General features: G+C 42.1%; 1 long non-coding RNA gene across 1 annotated transcript in view; it reads right to left on the bottom strand.

Moving 5' to 3' along the window:
- LOC138667473 (uncharacterized) overlaps positions 1–13,290 on the bottom strand; it is a 35,903-nt gene extending 22,613 nt beyond the window's left edge. Inside the window, exons 1-3 of the long non-coding RNA XR_011318778.1 lie at positions 13,219–13,290; positions 10,427–10,539; positions 9,961–10,096 (exon numbers count right to left, since the gene is read on the bottom strand). This is a non-coding gene — a long non-coding RNA (uncharacterized lncRNA). The remainder of the gene's footprint in view (positions 1–9,960; positions 10,097–10,426; positions 10,540–13,218) is intronic.
- Positions 13,291–21,533: the final 8,243 nt, after the last annotated feature.

The raw sequence follows: 21,533 nt of genomic DNA, 5'->3' as shown, positions 1-21,533 counted from the left end.
AAAGTTAGTTTCTAATAATTATATTGTCTGATTCAGAATATATCTCATTTGTGAATTAAATAGATGGACCCACCGACCCCAATACTGTATATGGAGTGAAGAGTACCTCTCTTTCTGTGGAGGACTCAGAACATCCAGGCATTACATAAACAGTCAAGTGATCTTACTAGGCTCCCTGTAATACCTTCTTTCCCCTGCGGTGGTGCTGCAGGAAAACCGAAGACTTTCTGCCAGGATTTTCCATAGAATAGAGGCGATCACTAAAGGTCTGAGCAGTAGAAAACCTTGTTGTGTGCTTACTTTTTTGAACTAAACTAGCAAAAAGGAATTGTCTATGGAAAAGAACTCATTTGACTTACCTAAATACGTATTTACCGACTGTTTTTGAAGATATTGTAATCTCACAGCAGGATTCCTTCCTATTGGCAATTATTGACCATAACCCTCCATGTTGTATTGTGCCTATTAATAAACATCCTCTGAGCCTCCTGCAAATCAATGCTGGTAAAATAAGTCTGAAAATAAACATGAGTCGGGACTGGGTTAACTCTGATCGTTGTATTGACTGAAGCTGTAAATCCTTTGAGTAGTGTCAAAGAGGTGTAGTTAGAACAGGCCATCAATATTTGATCAGTGGGGGTCTGATCCGCGGGACCCAAACCAATTAGCAGTATAAAGGAGATGCAGTACTCCCCTTAAAGGGAATCTGATCAGGATTTCACCCCCTAAACTATTTATATACCAATGTAGCGCTTTCAGAAACAAATCCAGCAATACCTTTACACAGACGGTCCATTCCTCCTTTACTGGGAAAGCAGCGTTTGAATGTAATGCAAATAAGGCTGAAGATCTATTTGTAGATCTGAAGCCTCTGTCACTCCAGCTCTATTCCCTGTCCAGTGCAGCCTCCTCTCGCTTAACTGACAGCCTCTATGCTGTGTGACTTCAGGAAAAGAAGCAGTCAATCAAGGAGAAGAAGGCGGCGGCGATGGGCGGGGACCAGGCCTATAAAACTGTCCCATATACGTAGTATATTGCCCAGCCACGTAGTATATTGCCCAGCCACGTAGTATATTGTCCAGCCACGTAGTATATTGCCCAGCCATGTAGTATATTGCCCAGCCACGTAGTATATTGCCCAGTCACGTAGTATATTGCCCAGTCACGTAGTATATTGCCCAGTCACGTAGTATATTGTCCAGTCACATAGTATATTGCACAGTCACGTAGTATATTGCTCAGCCACATAGTATATTGTCCAGTCACGTATGCAACAGGTTGAAAAAGACTTAAAATAAAAAATAAACATATACTCACCATCCAAGGGCCCCTTGTAGTGCTGGCGCTTGTGTGCGGTGCACGCGGCAGCTTCCGGTCCCAGGGTTGGTATGAGCGCAGGACCTGTGATGACGTTGCGGTCACATGACTGTGATGTCATGGAAGGTCCTTCTCGCATACCATCCTTGGCCCCGGAACCTGCCGCTTGCACTGCCGAGGAGAGGACGCGACGGCGGAGGGTGAGAATAACCTTTTTTTATTATTATTATTATTTGTAACATTAGATCTTTTTACTATTGATGCTGCATACGCATCATCAATAGTAAAAAGTTGGTCACACAGGGTTCATAGCTGCGTTAATGGAGTGCGTTACACCACGGTCCATTAACGCTGGCATTAACCCTGTGTGAGGGCTGACTGGAGGGGAGTATGGAGTGGGCACTGACTGCGGGGAGGAAGGAGCGGCCATTTTTCCGCCGGACTGTGCTGGTCGCTGATTGGTCGTGGCTGTTTTGCCACGACCAATCAGCGACTTGGATTTCCATGACAGACAGAGGCCGCTACCAATGAATATCCGTGACAGACAGACAGACAGACGGAAGTGACCCTTAGACAATTATATAGTAGATATAAAATAGTTTTCATTGTATAAAAGCGTCAAAACATCGCTGTAATTGTACTGACCCGAAGAATAAGGGTATGTGCACACGTCAGGATTTTTTCCTGACAAAATCCTGAGAATTCTGCCAGAAATCCGCGTTCTTTTTTTCCGCGGATTTCTTGCGGAATTTGCGCGTTTTTTGCGCATATTTTTTGCGGATTTTTTGCGTTTTTGTTTTTTTTTCCGGAATGTCCTTTTTGATAGGAAATCCGCAAAAAATCCGGAAAAAGATAGAGCATGTCCGGATTTCTTGCGGTATGCGTTTTTTTTGCGGAAAAAAACGCTAACATCTGCACAAAAAATGCGGAATGCATTCTAAAAGATAGGATGCATAAGGTTAGCGTTTTTTTACCGGATTTATAGCGTTTTTATGGCGAAATTCCGCAAAAAAAACGCTAAAAATCCTGACGTGTGCACATACCCTAAAACTGCTTTATCAATTTTACCACACACAGAACGGTATAAACGCCCCCCCCCCCCCCCCCCCCCCAAAAAAAAAAAAAAAAAAAAAAATTCATGAATTGCTGTTTTTTTTCATTCTGCCTCCTAAAAATTGTAATAAAAAGCGATCAAAAAATGTCATGTGCCCGAAAATGGCACCAATAAAAATATCCACTCACATGACTCTGTGGGCCAAAATATGAATAAATTATAGCTCTCAAAATGTGTTGACGCAAAAACTATTTTTTGCAATAAAAAGCGTCTTTTAGCGTGTGACAACTGCCAAATATATAAACCCGCTATAATTAATAAATCAAACCTCTCTTATCACCCCCTTAGTTAAGGAAAAATAATAAAATAAAAAAATGCATTTATTTCTATTTTCCCATTAGGGTAAGGCTTTTTTTTTAACACATACCGTTGTTTCGTGGTCCGTTTTTGCTGCCCCAATAGATTTCTATGGGGCTGCAAAAACGGGCAGCAATAATTTCACTGTGCGCCATGCGCCGTATGGCCATGAGCGCCGTATTTATGGCCGTGAAAAAAGATCGAGCCTGCTCGATCTTTTTCCCGGCTCACAGACAGGCTCCCATTGAAAAAAGAACCTTCAAAAAGAACCTGAAGACTCACCTCTTCCGACAAGCCTACAGCCTGCAGTGATACTCATCCTAGTGTATCCTCACCCATCCCCTGCAGACTGTGAGCCCTCGCGGGCAGGCTCCTCCCTCCTTATGCACCTGTATGCCTTGTTTTTTGCTCATGTTTAATTGTATTTGTCTATATTTGCCCACTTTTTCACATGTAAAGCGCCATGGAATAAATGGTGCTATAAAAATGTATAATAATAATAAAAAAATCAGTGGGGCTGCAAAAACAGCGGAAGTTTGCTTTTGTGGTGAACCGTGACTTCCAGCATTGCGGAAGGCCTTTTTTTTTCCAATTCTATTTCCATAGTATTGGAAACCGGTCTGTTATTGCTGCAGACTTTGAAAATAAAATTGCGGCTATATGGCCTGCAAAAAAGGTCAGCAATAACTGGCCACAAAAAACCTGGTGTGTGTAAAAGAAGCCTTAGGGTTAGGGTTAAAGTTAGGGTTGGGGCTAAAGTTAGGGTTGGGGCTAAAGTTAGGGTTAGGGTTGGGGCTAAAGTTACAGTTAGGGTTGGGGCTAAAGTTAGAGTTAGGGCTCATACTCACATGCGAGCAACTCGGATGAGTCTCGCACATGCAGCCCCACGCTCCACTCCTGAGTGCGGGGTGCAGTCCAGGTATTGCCGTGCGAGACTCATCCGAGTTGCTTGCAAGTGAGTAGGAGCCCTAACTCTAACTTTATCCCCAACCCTTTATCCCCAATGAGCCCTTAGGGTTGGGACTAAGTTAGGGTTAGGGTTGGAGCTAAAGTTAGGGTTGAGGCTAAAGTTAGGGCTGGGGCTAGAGATAGGGTTAGGGTTTGCATTATGTTTACAATTGGGATTAGGGTTAGGGGTGTGTCAGGGTTAGGGGTGTGGTTAGGGTTGGGATTAGGGTTAGGGGTGTGTTGGGGTTAGGGGTGTGGTTAGGGTTGGGATTAGGGTTAGGGGCGTGTTCAGGTTAGGGGTGTGATTAGAGTTATGGTTAGGGTTGGGATTAGGGTTAGGGGTGTGTTCGGGTTAGAGTTGGAGTTAGAATTGGGGAGTTTCCACTGTTTAGGCACATCAGGGGCTCTCCAAACATTTCAAAAACCTGACCTGCACATCCAAACATAAACTCAGTGTGAACAGGTGCTGAACCCAGAGTCGCCAACTCGCATATAGTTAAGTAAATAAGGCAGCACACTGCAGCGCTAGAACATACAAACTTGAAATACGAAATTTGAACTGCATTACTGCACTAGAAATATGAAAAATGAGAGCGTTTAGCGCATAAAAATGGCCAATTTTATGTGTACCTGGTAGCCCCTTTACGGCATCTCTCTTATACCAGGTGTCACGATTCCCCTGACCGCTGTCACCAATGGGTCAGGATTCACACCGTGACCGTCACCCCTACGTCACGGATTGAGGTGACTTTAGGCCAACAGATGGCTATCACATGTGCAGGGGGGCTTATCTTAGTTATCCCTCCACTCCACGATGTGATGAAAAACCACACACAAGGCTATTGACCTCTTGCTTACAGCAGGGGCTTATTCTAGGTATCCCACTGCTTTCAATATACCACAAACTGCAGGGATTTATGTATATCCCGCTTACAGTTCCACTTAACACTTGCAGCCCTCTGGCGCCCCCTTACTCTCAGGTCAGATTAGGTACTGCACCCTGGGTAATTAGTCGCCAGGAAGGCTGCCTGCTATGTACTGGCTATTGGGCACGCTGCAGCGACGCGATAACTACTCCCACTCAGGCAGGAACAATAATTATCAAACCCGCAGTTGCTTCAGCATAATCCAACAGTCAGCGCACTTTCGCTGCCACCAGCTTCGATTAAACGGGTCCGAAGCTAACCCAACACAACAGTAACAGTAGCGTATTTCCCTTCAGAAGACAGGGTAAGTTTAGAGCATGGATGAACGAACTAATATATAATAGTATATTCCATTGAAATTAATTAGGCAGTGCTTTACCAAAAATATTTTATAAAGAAGTTACAAATGAGACAATTGCAAATATGTACAAGGGTAATTATGAAATAAACAGGGTTTAAATGAGAAAAGTAACACTCACATGTTCAACGCGTTGCAGGCAACCAGGCTAGGGCAGTTTTTCCCATACGTCCCAGCTCATTTGGACGTGAGCAGGGCTCTTCCAGGACAAGACAAGAAATCAAGCAGCAAGTGACTCCTCAGAGCCTGCCAGACACTTAAAACATTAAGGCTGTGACATCACAGAAAGTCTGGCTTATCCAGACCCTCCTCTCTCTACATTCTGCCTAAACTTTAATCTATTCTCTCTAATTTCTATAACTTCACTACAAAACACGTCATAGTTCTAACAAACCCATCAATCATCTCGGGTTAACGTGAGCATTCTAATGAGATCAAATATGTCCTATCTGGGATACATATTTACAGAGAAAACCCTACTTCTTTACCAGACGGAGTTAGAAGCCCGAGTTTAAAGGGATGGGTACCTACACCGAGTGGGAATACGAATATATATTTTCGTGTTCTTACCGTAAACATGGTGCATAATATCGTACCAAAACCAAACAAAGGATCTTTCATGAATTTTGGAGCCACTTTACCAGTTTTGACTAGTGAAGGTGGGAGGGGTGAGGGACTTTCCTCTGAGCCTGGAATTTACGACCCCAGGGCAATAAAACCCCCTTCTAGCATACAGTCCGTAGCCCAGAGAGAAACAAGTAGAGTCAGCTAGTGAAGGGGGGGTTTAGCCCACCTCATGAGCTGACGAGCAACTAAACTTATATGATATTTCATACCATATCGTGACACCAGGTCCTACGCTTGCCTTACCTCGCTGAGAATAAACGTCTCCATCTGAATGGGTACATGTGAAACCTCTTTCTAGACTAAAATTCTCTCTCTCTATGGAGGGGTATTGGACCTGCTGTAATTAAAACAGTTGTAGGCTAGGAGGCGGAGTGCACGATCAGAAGGCTAGAGAATACATTTCAAAAACCTGACCTGCACATTCAAACATAAACTCAGTGTGAACAGGTGCTGAACCCAGAGTCGCCAACTCGCATATAGTTAAGTAAATAAGGCAGCACACTGCAGCGCTAGAACATACAAACTTGAAATACGAAATTTGAACTGCATTACTGCACTAGAAATATGAAAAATGAGAGCGTTTAGCGCATAAAAATGGGGCTACCAGGTACACATAAAATTGGCCATTTTTATGCGCTAAACGCTCTCATTTTTCATATTTCTAGTGCAGTAATGCAGTTCAAATTTCGTATTTCAAGTTTGTATATGCGAGTTGGCGACTCTGGGTTCAGCACCTGTTCACACTGAGTTTGTTTGGATGTGCAGGTCAGGTTTTTGAAATGTATTCTCTAGCCTTCTGATCGTGCACTCCGCCTCCTAGCCTACAGGTGTTTTAATTACAGCAGGTCCAATACCCCTCCATAGAGAGAGAGAATTTTAGTCTAGAAAGAGGTTTCACATGTACCCATTCAGATGGAGACGTTTATTCTCAGCGTGGTAAGGCAAGCGTAGGACCTGGTATAAGAGAGATGCCGTAAAGGGGCTACCAGGTACACATAAAATTGGCCATTTTTATGCACTAAACGCCCTCATTTTTCATATTTCTAGTGCAGTAATGCAGTTCAAATTTCGTATTTCAAGTTTGTATGTTCTAGCGCTGCAGTGTGCTGCCTTATTTACTGGGCTCTCCAAACATGACATGGCGTCCAATCTCAATTGCAGCCAATTCTGCATTGAAAAAGTAAAACAGTGCTCCTTCCCTTCCGAGCTCTGCCATGCACCCAAACAGTGGTTTACCCCCACATATGGGGTATCAGTGTACTCAGGAGAAATAGGACAACAACTTTTGTGGTCCAATTTCTCCTGTTACCCTTGCTAAAATAAAAAATTGTGGGCAAAAAGATCATTTTTGTGAATAAAATATGATTTTTTATTTTTACAGCTCTACATTATAAACTTCTGTGAAGCACTTGGGTGTTCAAAGTGCTCACCACACATCGAGATAAGTTCCTTAGGGAGTTTACTTTCCAAAATGGTGTCACTTGTGGGGGGTTTCCGCTGTTTAGGCAAATCAGGGGTTCTCCAAACGGAACATTGCGTCCTATCCCAATTCCAGCCAATTTTGCATTGAAAAGTCAAACTGCGCTCCTTCCCTCCCGAGCTCTGCAATGCACCCAAACAGTGGTTTACCCCCACATATGGGGTATCAGCATACTCAGACATATTGTACAACTACTTTTGGGGTCCAATTTCATCTGTTACCCTTGGGAAAATAAAAAATTGTGGGCAAAAAATAATGTTTGTGAAAAAATAAGATTTTTTATTTTTACGGCTCTACATTATAAACTTCTGTAAAGCACTTGGGGGTCAAAGTGCTCATCACACATCTAGATAAGTTCCTTAGAGGGTCTACTTTCCAAAATGGTGTCACTTGTGGGGGGTTTCCACTGATTAGGTGCATTAGGGGTTCTCCAAACGTGACATGGTGTCCTATCTCAATTCCAGCCAATTTTGCATTGAAAAGTCAAACGGCACTCCTTCCCTTCCGAGCTCTGCCATGCGCCCAAACGGTGGTTTCCCCCCACATATTGGGTATCGGCGTACTCAGGGCAAATTGTACAACACCTTTTGGGGTCCAATTTCTCCTGTTACCCTTGGTAAAATAAAACAAATTGGATCTGAAGTAATGTTTTTGTTAAAAAAAAGTTAAATGTTCATTATTTTTAAACATTCCAAAAATTCCTGTGAAGCACCTGAAGGGTTAATAAATTTCTTGAATGTGGTTTTGAGCACCTTGAGGGGTACAATTTTTAGAATGGTGTCACGTTTGAGTATTTTCTATTATATAGACCCCTCAAAGTGACTTCAAATGTGATGTGGTCCCTAAAAAAAAATGGTGTTGTAAAAATGAGAAAAAAATTTTGGTTCCAAAATTGTGCTGATGTAAAGTAGACATGTGGGAAACGTTACTTATTAAGTATTTTGTGTGACATATCCCTGTGATTTAAGGGCATGAAAATTCAAAGTTGTAAAATTGCTAAATTTTCAACATTTTCGCCAAATTTCCATCATTTTTTTCACAAATAAACGCAAGTTATATCGAGGAAATTTTACCACTAACATGAAGTGCAATATGTCACGAGAAAATAATGTCAGAATCACCGGGTCCATGAAAGCATTCCAGAGTTATAACCTCATAAGGGGACAGTGGTCAGAATTGTAAAAATTGGTCCGGTCTTTAACGTGCAAACCACCCTTGGGTGTTAAGGGGTTAACTGTTTACACAGGGAGAGCGCTATAAATATGGTTGTGGCAGTGTCTGATACTTCATCCCAGTCCCTTTCATTGGAATGGTACTTATCACTGTGCCAGGCACAGTAACCAATATGAGCAAGCACTCGTACAATAAAAGGGACGAGTTCATTCTCTTAAGGATTGAGCTACAATATTTCCCTTAAAAAAATTGTTACAGACCAAAGTGCCCCTCTAACTTCCTGAAGGCCTATAAGCAACACGGAGGACATTAAAGACGTATGCGGTATCAAGGACCACTCATCATAACCATAAGTGCTCAACTTGGCTGATCCTTCCTGTGGTTTCAACAGGGAGAGGGGAGCGAGCCCCTGCAGGGCAACTCTCTCATATCTTCCCTGAATACAAAAGGATCATGAGATGAAACTCCAACTGCTGGATCTGTCCCTCCTCTGACATCATTTGTCGGGAAAGAGTCAGGTTACCCCCATATACACCAGATGAGGGATAGACTTTAATGTGTATGGGTCACTTTACATAGCAAAGAGGCAAACCAGACCCTTGGGATAGAGGTCCAACCTTGGTATCTCGGATCCCTTCTGATCCCTTCTGATCCCCTTTGTGCAGAAGGCCAACATTGCTAGAAGTGGGATTGGCAGCTTTAATTCAATGTGTATAGGGGTCTTTACTCCATACTTGCCAACTGCCCTAGAACATCCAATGGGACAAATAATGATAATGAGGCAACAATGTTAACTCATTCTGCAGCCAGCAATAGATAGTGTAATACAGCAGCTATAAGAGGTAAACATTTTAAATGAAATGTACGCATTTAAGTAGGGAAAATAATTATCTCCAAAAGCTGGACCACCCCTTTAAGACTGAAGCAAAATGAATTCAATGGCCCATCCCAGTGCAAGTATCTTTTAAAATGGTGCTTCTTCACACAGTTGTTCTTATATGTTGGTCAGATGTTCAGGAAGTGTTTTAGGCACTATTGGGTAGTCACGGCCACGCCCCTAATGTATAAAATTAAAGGAGAACACCTACAATATTACATTATCCTTTTTGGGGGCATTTGAGTTTCTCTACAAGGGAAGCAGATCCTCAATGTGAACTCCGGCCTCACCTCCACAGCCCATAAACCTCAGCGAGATTATCTGTACACTGACGCAATGTCACATCTTCAAATTGTGAGATCTGAACAAGAGCCAAGGTCGTAACCGTGATTTAAGAAACAAAACGCTCACAACTCAAGGTTCCGCTGACATGTCCGATCATTAATGATCCTGTGATTTACTGGAGAATTGAACCCTGAGGAGCAAATGATTAGATCCTGCAAATATTGATGATTCTTAAAGGACCAGTCCAGACCTGTAAGTATAGCGTAATTGCTTTATAATGGAAAGTTACACAATTTATAATATAATTTCTGCTTCAATTTTTCCGTGTTTATAATGTTGAGGGTTTGGTACAATTGTATCCAGTCTAGAGAATCCTCTGTGAGCTCAGACTGACACATTTTACAGATACATTGTAGCAAAACTATCAAGAATTTTTTTGTTTTCCTTACAGATGCCTGACTAGTCATAGTAACAAACCCTCAGCTGTGAGAAGTATTAGGTTTGTATAGGAAGAAGTCTCTGAATTTGTACCCTGCAGTCGCTTGGTGTCTGACCCACCTGTAATGAGGTTTTTTTTTTCCAATTCATCCAGTTTTAAGTTAAGTAAAAGGATTTTGTTTGGTGCAACTATCCGACTGTTCAGTCTAGATATTCCAGATACTCCAGTATAACTCCAGGTGGGGAAATGATGAAGCTATAAAATAAATAAATAAAATTATAATAATTATATATTTCATCGTACTTTTTTTTACTTTACTATTCATTTTATTTCTATTTTATGTCATTATATTATTATATCTTTTTTTCTAATTTGCATTTTCTATGTATTAATTTCAAAGTATACATTGTATTATTTCACTTTACTATCATAAAACGAATAAAGGAAACATCATATATAAAATATAAATGTAAAACAATATATATATATATATATATATATATATATATATATACTGAAATATACTCATTTAATGAAATGTAATTAAATTAATCAAATAAATGATAGTCTGATATTTTTAACTACCTGGATATTGATTCTTAAAGAGCCTTTATGGGATATCTTCAACATGTAGAATGTTTTTTTCTGCCGTGATGTTTATTCCATAGTGGCTGAATTTTCTGAAAATAATCTATTTCCTTGTGTCACAAGCAAAAAAAAAAAAAGTTTTATTTCCAAACACATATTGTGTTACACTATAAAACAAATGAATAAAAAATGCAATATATGAACATACTGCACACATTTATGCTTTAAATAAACCTTATTTTCTAATATACTCTATAGATCAATTTCTCACCGTTTTCAAGATCTCTGCTTGTTGTCAGCGATTGGGAGAGTGATAGTAGTAAAGAGCATGAAGTATCTGTCAAGCACAAGCCGTATCCACCATTTTCACAGTTTAAGGCCGGCTTCACACTCAGCGTATGAAAATACGGTCCGTATATTACGGCCGTAATACGCTGAAATGTCCCGAAAATAGTGGTCCGTAGCTCCTCCGTAGGCAGGGTGTGTCAGCGTTTTTTGCGCATGGCATCCTCCGTATGTAATCCGTATGGCATCCGTACTGCGTGGTTTTCTCGCAGGCTTGCAAAACCAACATACCGCTATAGAAATGATCCATGTGTCCCAAAAAGAAAAAAATATATATATATATACTGTCTATATATATATATATATATATATATATATATATATATATATATATATATGTCATTAGACACATATATGTATATATATTAATATTTATTCCAGTGCTATACAGCTTGAAAGCCGGTAATTCAATTACCGGCTTTTTCTTTCTCCTTCTTAAAACCCGACATGATTTGAGACATGGTTTACATACAGTAAACCATGTCTTCTCTCCATTTTTTTTGCAGATTCCACACTACTAATGTCAGTAGTGTGTATCTGCAAAATTTGGCCGTTCTAGCTCTTAAAATAAAGGGTTAAATGGCGGAAAAAATTGGCGTGGGCTCCCGCGCAATTTTCTCCGCCAGAGTAGTAAAGCCAGTGACTGAGGGCAGATATTAATAGCCTGGAGAGGGTCCACGGTTATTGGCCCCCCCTGGCTAAAAATATCTGCCCCCAGCCACCCCAGAAAAGGCACATCTGGAAGATGCGCCTATTCTGGCACTTGGCCACTCTCTTCCCATTCCCGTGTAGCGGTGGGATATGGGGTAATGAAGGGTTAATGCCACCTTGCTATTGTAAGGTGACATTAAGCCTAATTAATAATGGAGAGGCGTCAATTATGACACCTATCCATTATTAATCCAATTGAATGAAAGGGTTAAATAAAACACAAACACATTATTTAAAATTATTTTAATGAAATAAAAACAATGGTTGTTGGAGTATTTTATTCTACGCCCAATCCAATCACTGAAGACCCTCGTTCTGTGAAAGAAAAAACATAATAAACCAACAATATACTTACCCTCCGCAGATCTGTAACGTCCAACGATGTAAATCCTTCTGAAGGGGTTAAAACATTTTGCAGCAAGGAGCTTTGCTAATGCAGGCTGCTCCTCGCTGCAAAACCCCGGGGAATGAGTCTAAATATAGATCAATGAGCTATATTTAGCTTCATTTGCGGTGAGGCGCCCTCTGCTGGCTGTTTATAGATCGTGGGAACTTGCCTAGAAAGCCTGGGAGCTTTCTAGGAAATTTAACCCTTTCATTCAATTGGATTAATAATGGATAGGTGTCATAATTGACGCCTCTCCATTATTAATTAGGCTTAATGTCACCTTACAATAGCAAGGTGGCATTAATCATTCATTACCCCATATCCCACCGCTACACGGGAATGGGAAGAGAGTGGCCAAGTGCCAGAATAGGCGCATCTTCCAGATGTGCCTTTTCTGGGGTGGCTGGGGGCAGATATTTTTAGCCAGGGGGGGCCAATAACCGTGGACCCTCTCCAGGCTATTAATATCTGCCCTCAGTCACTGGCTTTACTACTCTGGCGGAGAAAATTGCGCGGGAGCCCACGCCAATTTTTTCCGCCATTTAACCCTTTATTTTAAGAGCTAGAACGGCCAAATTTTGCAGATACACACTACTGACATTAGTAGTGTGGAATCTGCAAAAAAAATGGAGAGAAGACATGGTTTACTGTATGTAAACCATGTCTCAAATCATGTCGGGTTTTAGGAAGGAGAAAGAAAAAGCCGGTAATTGAATTACCGGCTTTCAAGCTGTATAGCGCTGGAATAAATAGTAATATATATACATATATGTGTCTCACTGACATATATATATATATATATATATATATATATATATATATATATATATATATATATATATATACCTATTCTATGTGTACACATTTATTCTACCTATTGGACTGTAAGCTGTCAGTGTGATTTTACTGTACACCGCACTGAATTACCGGCTTTTCTCTCTAACAGCGCTGCGTATTTCTCGCAAGTCACACTGCTTGTCCGTGTGAAATCCGTATTTTTCACGCTTCCATAGACTTTCATTGGCGTATTTCTTGCGCAGTACGGTGACAAACGCAGCATGCTGCGATTTTGTACGGCCGTAGAAAGCCGTATAATACTGATCAGTAAAATACGGCAGATAGGAGCAGGGGCATAGAGAATAATTGTGCCGTATTTTTTGCGAGTTTTACGGACGTAGTTTCTGCGCTCTTACGTCCGTAAAACTCGCAAGTGTGAAGCCGGCCTAATACCTAGGGCTTTAACTCTGGCTTGGCCGTGTGCCTGAAGCAGCCACATACCACTAAAGTATAGAAAAAGATCATAAAATAGATATAATGCATTTAGATGACATATGCATGTACTTACAGGTACACATTCCTATATGATTGCGACCTTCTGGTGGGTTTTGCAGAGGTAGTGTTGGTACACAGCTACATACAGTGCTGAGCCTTATTCCATTGTAATAAGCCAGAATATGGGAAGAATCAATCAACTAAGAGAAAAATGGCAATCCGTTATTACTTTAAGACATGAAAGTCAGTCAATCTAGAAAATTGCTTGTACCATGAAGTTATCCTCAACTGCAGTCATGAAAACTCATCAATCGCTGTGATGAAAAAGGCTCTCACAAAGATCTCCCCAGGAAAGAAGACCAAGAATTACCTCTGCTGCAGAGGATATGTTCATCAGAGTTACCAGCCTCAAAAACTCCAAACTGACAACATCTCATATAACAGTCCAAATAAAAGCTGCCCAGATATCAACATCAACTGTCCATAGGAGACTGCAAGAAGCAGGTATTTATGGTGCAATTGCTGAAAAAAAAGCCATTAACAAAGGCTGCAAACAAAAAAGAACAAAAAAGACCTGTTTGGGCCAAGCAACACAAGCACTGGACATTAGATCAGTAGAAATTTGTACGGTAGTCCGATGAGTCCAAATTTGAGACTCTTAGTCCTGACCACCATGTCTTTTTGAGATGCAGAAAAGGTGAGCTGGTGATTTCTACATGTGCATGCCCACAGTGATGCAGGGAGGAGGAGCTGTGATGGTTGGCTGCTGCTTTGCTGGCGATTTATTCCAAAGTCAAGTCCCACTTACTCAGCATGCCTACCACAGAGTTCTGCAACAACGTGACATACCTTCTGGTTTGTACTTAGTGGTACCATTATTCAGAACAATACCCCAAACAGGGCATCTCCACGCTATGTAAGAAGTATGTGACCAAGAAGAAGAACGATGGAAGCTTCGTCATAGGAAATGGCCTCCACAGTTACCAGACTTCAACTCAATTACAATAGTTTGCGATAAGCTGGAAACAGAGTGAAGACAAAGCAGCCAACAAGTGCTCAGCTCTGGGAACACCTTCAAGACTTTTGGAAGCCATTCCATGTGATGACCCGATGAAACTGCTTGAGAGAATGCCAAAGGAGTGTTGAGGTGTCGTCAGAATAAATAGGGGGTGCTTTGAGGAATCGGAGGTTTAACACATTTTCTGGTTTGTTCCACACCTATTTCCTTACTCCTTGTTTCAATATGTGTTCTCTTGTGGTTTTTCTGCCTTCAGTATAAATCTATAATATGTACATTTGAGTAAGAACAAGGAAAACCATTACATGAACACGCGTGTCCACATTTTTGACTGGTACTAAACACACATACTCATATGCGCACACTTTTAAATATATACGGTATATACATTCAGATGTGCACATTCATATATTTATTTATACAGTATATATTCTTACTTTAGCATTCATTAATTCACACAAACATACGTCCAATCCTACACATATTTAAACATTCATGTGTTCACTCATATATACCCACATACGCTTACATTTATATATACACATATATCCATATTTACACACATTCACACACTCTCTACCTACACCCACATTTAAACATGTACAGTTATAGCCAAAAGTTTTGAGGCGGAGACAAATTTTGGTTTTCAAGCTTTTTTTCTTGACAAATACGTAAAGTTTATGGAAAGACTCAAAATTTACAAAAACACAGAAATTGAGATAAACTCCAAGCACTGATTAGATTCGGAGGTCATCAGTCAGGATTTGGCCCAGATGCCAATATCCAGCTGCCAGGGGGAAGGGCAGAAGTCCTGAGAAATAAGGGACAACACTGTAAATATTAAGTATTTCCATAAACTTAATGATTTTGTCAATAAAATTTGAAAACTTATGAAATTCTTTTAATGGTGCTAATGTGGCACCCCAGGAGATCGGGTATCACAGTAGTGCTGCCTTCCTCTCAGGGAGGGTAGTGCTATGCATGGAAACAAGAGGGATCTCTTTGGCAGGTAAACCTCACACACAACACCTTCTGAATCGAGGCCAGGAGGGAGAGCTCATACCCCTGTTTTAGGGCAGCTTCCTTGGATAAAGATCCTGGTTTGGAGGAGGAGCTAGTTTAGTCTGGATCAGACAGTCTGGAGAGCAGACAGGAAAGGAGCAAAGGAGAGATTTCAAGGCTCAAGGAGGCTACAAGTGGGCCTCTGAGGAGCCAAAGCGCAGAAACCGGGTACCGGTAGCCCGAGGCTAGAGTGGAACTGTAGGACACCTAGCAGAACCGGAGGGCACAGAACTACACGTATACTGCCCAAATTAAGCCTGTGGTACAGCAGCACCCTGGAGCCTGGAGTCACCATGCAGAGACCCCAGAAAGAATGACTCAAGCTGACTACCATACAGGTACCTGTCCCAGGACAGTGGAAAGAACCAGGACCTTGTTAGGACATTACAGACAGCAAGGGACTATAGCAAGCGCACAGTGGAAGGCTCCCAACCTGACTTGCCAAGGGAATTCCACTTGTTTCCAGGCTGCCTGGACTCCTAATGTACCTGTTACCGGTACCCTGGACTGTGGCTTGCCAACTACAGTAAACCAAGTAAAGCCTTTACAACTTGTGTCCTTTACTCATTGACCAGCAAACACCATCATCACCATACACTCTAGGACCCCTGGGGACCCCGCTTCACCTGTGGGAAGCGTCACCATTATTGCTGCAACAACATCCCCCAGAGAACCCCTTTATAGCAGCGTCGGTCCCCCTATTGACCGAAAACCACAGGTGGCGTCACGACAGACTTATTCACAATTCCCCTTTTAAAGACCGTTCCCTTTTACAGTGAGTCCCAGGGCTACGGACTCGGTCGCAGCCACCGTGACATCCCCTTTAATAGGTGACTGGACCCGGTACCGAGTACCCTGCCCTGGTAGGCGACTCACTAAAAGTTTGTATGAAAAAAAAGTTTTGGCATTTGTCGCCATTTTCCAAGACCTGTAGCACCTCCATTTTCATGATCTAGGCTGGTGAGGGCTTATTTTTTGCGGCCTGCGCTGAGGTTTTTATTGATACCATCTTGGGGTAGAAATTATGTTTTGATCGCCTCTCATTGCATTTTATTGCAATGTTGCGGTGGCCAAAAAGAAAGTAATTCTGGCTTTGATTTTTTTCTTGTTACGCTGTTTACCGATCAGATTTATTTATTTTCTATTTTTATAGATTGGACATTTCTGAACACAGTGATACCAAATATGTGTATTTTTTTGTTTTATTTTCAATGAGGCAAAAGGGAGTGATTTAAACGTTTGCGTTTTGCTTTCATGTTTTTTTAAACTTTTTTCGCTCACTTTTTAGCAGTCTCTTTAGGGGACTCATCCGATCGCCTGTGCTATACATAGCAGTACATCGTTCCACGACCAAATCAAGTGCACCTGCTATGAAGACTAGGGGAGTCCGGCTACTGTACATTATATCACCCCATAAGATAATCCTGGGTGTAGAAGTAGAATAGTACCATTATAAAGGCCTCATCATGGCATTGCCCATGTGGTTTCCAGATGGAGAGTGTAATGGTGTAATGGAGGTATATTCTCAATGTGTCCCGATTTTGTCTTGCATTAAATGATAGCCAGAGATTGGTCTGGTGTCCATGTGGGCAACACCATGAAGAGGCCTTGACGAAGGAACATCACACTGGTCCTACTCCCAGGATAATGGTGTGGGGTAACATAATGTACGGTGGCCGGACCCCTCTATAGTCTATATATCAGGTACAATTACAGCTGAGCGTTACAGTCATTGGATTGTGAAACCAGTGTTGCGGCCATTTCTCCAAAGTGTCCCAGGAGCTGTTTTTTAACATGACAACTCCAAGCCACATATTGCTTGTGCTACTGTGAGCAGCCTTCATGGCCTAAATCTGCTGCCATGGCCTGCAGCACCTCCAGATTTGTCCCCATCAAGCAAATCTGGGACATCATTGGTCACTGATTGCACAGGGAGCTGCCAGAAGAGAATCTTGATGATTTTGCCAAGTGCATTCAGCATGGCAGAACGTTCCTCGGACAACCATTAATAACTTTACTGCTAACAGCTGAGGCTGTGAGCTGTGGATTTCTGTATGTGGCTCATACTTCACACTGAATAAATCAAAATTTTTGCTTGAATTTTTTTAATCAAGAAATCACTTAAATTGGAACTGCATGAGAAAGTGACGTAGACCAAAAGATCCTGAAAAGCTAGACATCATGCCGCAATCCAAAGAAATTCTGGAACAAATGAGAAATGAAGTAATTGAGATCTGCCAGTCTTGAAAATTTTATAAAGCCATTTCTAAACCTTTGGGACTCCAGCAAACCACAGTGAGAGCCATTATCCTCAAGTGGATAAAAACATGGAACAGTGGTGAACCCTCCTAGGAGTGGACTGCCGACCAAAATCACCCCAAGAGCGCAGCAACGACTCATCCAAGAGGTCACAAAAGACATCACCACAACATCCAAAGAACTGCAGGCCTCATTTGCCTCAGTTAAGGTCAGTGTTCATGACTCCACCATAAGAAAGAGACCGGGCAACAATGGCTTGCATGGCAGAGTTCCAAGACAAAAATCACTGCTGAGCAATAAGAACATAAAGGCTTGTCTCAGTTTTGCCAGAAAACATCTTGACAATACTCAAGACTTTTGGGAGAATACTCTGTGGACTGACAGGACAAAAGTTGTTCTTTTTGGAAGGTATATGTCTCATTACATTTGGCGCAGAAGTAACATAACATTTCAGCAAAGGAACATCATACTAACAATATGGGGGTAGTGTGATGATCTGGGGCTGTTTTGTTGCTTCAGGACCTGGAAGACTTGCTGTGGTAAATGGAGCCATGAATTCTGCTGTCTACCAAAACATCACGAAGAAGAATGTCCAGCCAACTGTTCGTGACCTCAAGCTGAAGCACACTTGGGTTATGCAGCAGGACAATGATCCAAAACACACCAGCAAGTCCACCTCTGAATGGCTTAAGAAAAACAAAATTAAGACTTTGGAGTGGCCTAGTCAAAGTCCTGGCCTCAATCTGATTGAGACGCTGTGGCATGACCTTACAAAGGCCGTTCATGCTCAGAAACCCTCCATGTGGCTGAATTGCAACAATTCTGCAAAGATGAGTGGCCAAAATTCCTCTAGAGCATGGTAAAAGACTCATTGTCAGTTATCACAAACACTTGATTGCAGTTGTTGCTACTAAGGGTGGCCCATCCAGTTATTAGGTTTAGAGGACAATCACTTTTCAGACAGGGCCCTGTAGGTTTGGATTTCTTTTTCCGTTAATAAAGACTTTAAAAACTGCATTTTGCGTTTCCTTTTGTTATCTTTGTCTAATATTTAAATTTGTTTGGTGATCTGAAACATGTAAGTGTGACAAATATGCAAAAGAATAGGAAATCAGAAAAGGGGCAAATAATATTTCACATCACTGCATATACATATACTTATACTAATATACTGTATCTATGACACTGACTCAGACCCAAGGCTCAGTCTCTATTATCAGCCAAACCCAAGTGGCTGGTGCTGCTCGTCCCCCGTGTGCCAACATCACAAGGCCACACAGCTTATTTATATAATGAGATTTCTTCATTGCCCTGCACAACATAATCAAGTGGGAATAGAAAAGAGATGAGTCTGGGATGAAAGATCTGCTGCGCAGGAGGAGGAGTGAGGACTTTCAGGGAACTCAGACAGCACGATGCAGAAAATCAGGTCAGCTGAGGGTGAGGAGACGCTTCCTCGTAGCAAGGGCTTTTAGCTGCCAGACTAGATTGTAAGCTCCTCCGGGACCAATCTCCTTTATTCGGTATATATGGCGCAGCTATAATCCCGGGTGCTTGGCGCTTGTTTCACATTGGCATCTGGCAACCAATCAAAGGAGAGCAGAAACAGCGAATATTACAGTACTGATAACTGAGGCTCAGAGCTGCAGGAAATAATATCTATTTTTGCCATAGCAAAATTATAGGGTGCATGCGGGTGCCAATCAGACCCAGGCCTTGATGCTTTGCATTTCCTCAATGTTGCATCAAATTTGAGGTTCCCTGTGCTGCAAAATCCACATCTGCCTGAGGACGACGAGAGCAGTGTCTGGTTTTGAAGTTCACATTCTTGACAACAGTCCTGATTTTGCCGAAACAGTCCCAAAACTGGCAAAGAGTAACGTATGCACCACCACCTCACCCTGAACCAGACAGGCTTAGCACTGGACACCCTGGGGATTGGTGAGGGCGCTCTGATTTGACACATTAAAGGGAACCTGTCACCCCGAAAATCGCGGGTGAGGTAAGCCCACCGGCATCAGGGGCTTATCTACAGCATTCTGTAATGCTGTAGATAAGCCCCCGATATTACCTGAAAAAGGAGAAAAAGACGTTATATTATACTCACCCAGGGGCGGTCCCACTGCTGGTCAGGTCAAACGGGCGTCTGCGGTCCGCTGCGGCGCCTCCCATCTTTATTACAAGACGTCCTCTTCTGATCTTCAGCCATGGCTCCGGCGCAGGTGTACTTTGCTCTGCCCTGTTGAGGGCAGAGGATAGTACTGCAGTGCGCAGGCGCCGGAAAGGTCAGAGGCCCGGCGCCTGCGCACTGCAGTACTTTGTCTGCCCTCAACAGGGCAGAGCAAAGTACGCCTGCGCCGGAGCCGTGGCTGAAGATCAGAAGAGGACGTCTTGTAATGAAGATGGGAGGCGCCGCAGCGGACCGGAGACGCCCGTTTGACCTGACCAACAGCGGGACCGCCCCTGGGTGAGTATAATATAACGTCTTTTTCTCCTTTTTCAGGTAATATCGGGGGCTTATCTACAGCATTACAGAATGCTGTAGATAAGCCCCTGATGCTGGTGGGCTTACCTCACCCGCGATTTTCGGGGTGACAGGTTCCCTTTAATATGTCTAATACCTCTCTCCAGCAAACAAGGAGAGGTGTTTTCTTTGCTTTGTACACACATTATAGGGGGTTGCAAGCTTTGACACAAGTTGAGGGAAGCAAGGCATGATTACCCAGGTGGCTGTGTACAAGTTAATGATGGATTGTGTCTGTACGTTTTTTTTTCAGCTTTTTAACCCATTTTTTGGATTCATTCTGCGGTAGTCTCAGTCTATTTTAATATTATGAAATAAAGGTTAAAATTAGATCACTCATATACGTTGTGCACATACATTAGTCAAAATAGTGGTCTGTTTGACTGGAGCCAATTATTTGGTGTTATAAAGTATTCTAATTTACTGAGATAATGACTTTTGGGTTTTTATTGGCTGTAAGCCATAATCATCAACATTAACAGAAATGAACGCTTGAAATAGATCACTCTGTAATGACTCTACATGAGTTTCACTTTTTGTATTGAAGAACTGAAATAAATTAACATTTTGATGATATTCTAATTTTGTGAGAAGCACCTGTATAACTATACACCCACAATACAGACAGTACCTTCAGTTTCACAGGCCTCAGACAGAGGCCGGCGTCACACTAGCGAGTTTTACGGAAGTATGAGAGGTGCAGGAAATACGGATTGCATACGGTACAATGATTCTTTATGGCCCAGCTCCTATCAGCCGTATTTTACTGATCCGTATTATACGGTCTTCTACGGCTGTAGAAAATCGCAACATGCTGCGTTTGTCAGCGTATTGCGCAAAAAAATCACCAATGAAAGTCTATGGGGGTGAGAAAAATACGGATTACACACGGACCAACAGTGTGAATTCCAAGAAATACGCAGCGGTGTTCTATAGAAAAGCCGGCAATTCAGTGCGGTGTACAGTAAAATCACACTGACAGCTTACAATAGAATAGGTAGAATAAATGTGTACACATAGTATAGGGGTATATATGTATGTATATATATATATATATATATATATATATATATATATATATATACTAGATGGTGGCCCGATTCTAACGCATAATATGCATGTCCACGTAGTATATTGCCCAGCCACGTAGTATATCGCCCAGCCATGTAGTATATTGCGCAGCCACGTAGCATATTGCCCAGTGACATAGTATATTGCCCAGCCACGTAGTATATTGCCCAGTCACGTAGTATATTGCCTAGCGACGTAGTATATTGCCCAGCCATGTAGTATATTGCCCAGTCACGTAGTATATTGCCCAGTGACGTAGTATATTGCCCAGCCACGTAGTATATCGCCCAGCCATGTAGTATATTGCGCAGCCACGTAGCATATTGCCCAGTGACATAGTATATTGCCCAGCCACGTAGTATATTGCCCAGTCACGTAGTATATTGCCTAGCGACGTAGAATATATTCCAGCCACGTAGTATATTGCCCAGTCACGTAGTATATTGCCCAGTGA

The sequence above is a fragment of the Ranitomeya imitator genome, chromosome 2, assembly GCF_032444005.1.
Source record: "Ranitomeya imitator isolate aRanImi1 chromosome 2, aRanImi1.pri, whole genome shotgun sequence".
NCBI lineage: Eukaryota > Metazoa > Chordata > Amphibia > Anura > Dendrobatidae > Ranitomeya > Ranitomeya imitator.
The sequence above is the reverse complement of the archived record's forward strand: the minus strand, read 5'-3'. Positions and strand labels throughout refer to the sequence as shown.